The sequence below is a fragment of the Myotis davidii genome, unplaced genomic scaffold (genome assembly GCF_000327345.1).
Source record: "Myotis davidii unplaced genomic scaffold, ASM32734v1 scaffold673, whole genome shotgun sequence".
Classification (NCBI taxonomy): Eukaryota; Metazoa; Chordata; class Mammalia; order Chiroptera; family Vespertilionidae; genus Myotis; species Myotis davidii.
Genome location: NW_006286677.1, coordinates 2,083,596 through 2,086,991, shown reverse-complemented (window position 1 = coordinate 2,086,991; position 3,396 = coordinate 2,083,596).

Sequence of the window (3,396 nt, the reverse complement as noted above, 5' to 3'; positions counted from 1 at the left end):
GTTGTTCCACAGCTCTCTTAAGCTGTCCTCCTGTTTTTTAATTTTTTTTTCTTTTTGGTTCTCTGATTGAGTGGGTTTTTTTCTAGCCTGTCTTCTAATTCACTGATCCAATCCTCAGCTTCCCCTAATCTGGTGTGTATTCCTTCCAATGTGTTCTTTATTAATACTGTCATTCTTTATTTCATAGTTACTATGTATTTTCTCATGCATCATTTCCACCATTATTCTGCACTCTATATCTGATAAATTTATTATCTCCATTTCATTTATCTCTTCTGGATAATTCTCTTGTTCTTTCATTTGGAGCTTTTTTTTATCTCCCCATTTTAATGGGCTGCCTGTTTGGGTTTGTGTCTACATATTAAGTAGATCTCAATCTCTAATGCAGAACAGGACAATGTCAGATGCTGTTTGAGACCCTGTTTGGAACTATTAGTGATTCACAGCTTGTGGCTTCCTCTGCTGGGGCTGGGTGCATTTGGAAAGGACCAAGATTTACACCAAGACCTGCTTTTCCTAGCCCTGGGACCAAAAGGAGATGAGGCAAAGACTCAAAGCCTCCAAAGACTCACCTCTGCTTGCAGTCTGATTATTATTCAGTTTAGATTAGCTTCAGGCTATTGACCACAGGGTGGGGCAAGAGGTTTTCCAATAAGGTGGGACAATTGCTTCTGCCTGCAGGCTGATTGTTATTCTCAATTTCTTAATGGGCCTCAGAAACTCCACAAGGTGGGGCAAGGGGTTTTCCAATAGGTTGGGGCAATTGATTCCCACCCCAGGCAAAAGCTGCCTGGATGGTAAAGGTATGCCAGAGAAAGATGTCCTCTTCAGTATGAGAGAATGTCTCAGCACAGGAAACCGGATGTCTGCCTTCTGAGGTCTAACCCCAGAGCCCCCAACCTTGGCTTCTGTTCACACAATTCCAGTCCACTCTACCCTCCTTCTGCTAGAGCCCAAGGTGAGTGGTTGCACATGAAATTTTGTGCATTGGCCCTTTAAGGAGGTCCCTGCATTTCCAGCCATCTTTCCCAGGCAGACAGCAACCCTGCTGCTGTTCACAACCAGATGTTTTGTGGGCACCTTTCTCAGTTCCAGTGCACTGGGCTGGGAGGCCAAGCTTGGAGTTTATACCTCAGAATTCTCAGTGGAAACGCCATAGAGCTGAGATATCTCTCTGGACCTTCAGCTGCTGTCTTTGGGATCCCAGCCAACCCTTGTGCACCTCTGTACCTCTTACCAGACTCTATGCAGTCTCCCCTTCTGTCCTTGGTTATCAGGGTTGTCTCCAGCTTGTCTTCAGTTGATTATTCAGATGGTTTTTCTGTATTTTAATTGTAATTCCAGTTTTGTCCTGAGAGTGTGTCAGTGTAGCTTCCACTTGCTCTGTCACCATTTTGGAATCCTCCTTATTGTATTTTATTGTGACTATATCGCTTGGCTTGCTTTTCTCTTTGATAGCTTTCTGCCTTGAATCTGTTAGTATCAGTTGACATTTTAAAAATAATTGTAGAGCATGAATAGTCTCTAACATAGTGATACTCAGCACAGAGCTTGGCATAATAGTTACTGATACATTAACTGGGTCCTTTCTTTTGAGTTCTTCAAAATGCAGGGAGCAGCATCATTTTACAATTTGGTAAAGATGAGTTTATACATCTGAAAACATTGACATATTGAGGACAATCTGTTCCTTAAATCCCTAAGCAGGAAGCAGTCAGCACAGTGAGTTGATACCTGCTTACCACAAAGAAGGCAGGGCCTAAAACATCTATGTGCCCTCACCCCCTACCAATGGTTGGCAAACTGCGGCTCGCGAGCCACATGCGGTTCTTCGGCCCCTTGATTGTGGCTCTTCAACCAAATACCACGTGCAGGTGCGCACATACAGTGTGATTGAAACTTCGTGGCCCATGCGCAGAAGTTGGCATTTTGTAGAAGAGCCACATTCAAGGGGCCAAAGAGCCGCATGTGGCTCGCGAGCCACAGTTTGCCAACCACTGCCCTAGGCCATTAGGAACATTTGGACAGTAGGCAGAGTGTCTATTTTTTCAGTGCAACAGGTTTTAGTAAAGAAATGCAATGGTTTCACAGTGGATGTGGACGTAACAAAAATTCCTTTTCTTTTTCTTTTTTTCCTTTATTGATTAATGTATTACATATGTGTCCTTAACCCCCCATTGCCCCCTCACCTCCCTGCTCATGCCCTCACCCCCCTAGTGTCTGTGTCCATTGGTTATGCTTATATGCATGCATACAAGTCCTTTGGTAGATCGCTTCCCCTTACCCCCACCCTCCCCTGCCTTCCCTCTGAGGTTTGACAGCCTGATTGATGCATCTCTGTCTCTGGATCTGTTTCTGTTCATCAGTTTATGTTGCTCATTATATTCCACAAATGAGTGAGATCATGTGATATTTATCTTTCTCTGACTGACTTATTTCACTTAGCATCATGCTTTCCAGGTCTATCCATGATGTTGCAAATGGTAGGAGTTCCTTTTTACGGCAGCATAGTATTCCATTGTGTAGATGTACCACAGTTTTATGCTGATGGGCACTTAGGCTATTTCCAAATCTTAGCCATTGTAAATTGTGCAGCTATGAACACAGGGGTGCATATATCCTTTCTGATTGGTGTTTCTAGTTTCTTGGAATATATTCCTAGAAGTGGAATCACTGGGTCAAATGGGAGTTCCAGTTTTAGTTTTTTGAGGAAACGCCATACTGTTTTCCACAGTGGCTGCACCAGTCTGCATTCCCACCAGCAGTGCATGAGTGTTCATTTTTCTCCGCATCCTCGCCAGCACTTGTCATTTGTTGATTTGTTGATGGTAGCTATTCTGACAGGTGTGAGATGGTACCTCATTGTCGTTTTGATTTGTATCTCTCAGATGATTAGTGACTTTGAGCATGTTTTCATATGTCTCATCGTCTTCTGTATATCCTCTTTTGAAAAGTATCTACGTATTTAGGTCCCTTGCCCATTTTTTGATTGGATTGTTTATCTTCCTTTGTTAAGTTGTATGAGTTCCCTGTAAATGTTGGAGATTAAACCCTTATCAGAGATAACATTGGCAAATATGTTCTCCCATGCAGTGAGCTTTCTTCTTGTTTTGTTGATGGTTTCTTTTACTGTGCAGAAGCTTTTTATTTTGATGTAGTCCCATTTGTTTATTTTCTCTTTAGTTCGCAATACCCTAGGAGCTGTATCCGTGAAGAAATTGCTTTGGCATATGTCTGAGATTTTGTTGCCTTTGGACTCTTCTAGAATTTTTATGGTTTCCTATCGTACATTTAAATCCTTTATCCATTTTGAGTTTATTTTTGTGCATGGTGTAAGTTGGTTCTTAGCGGAAATGGTTTTAGGTTTTGCACATTGAGTATGATGTTGGCTGTAGC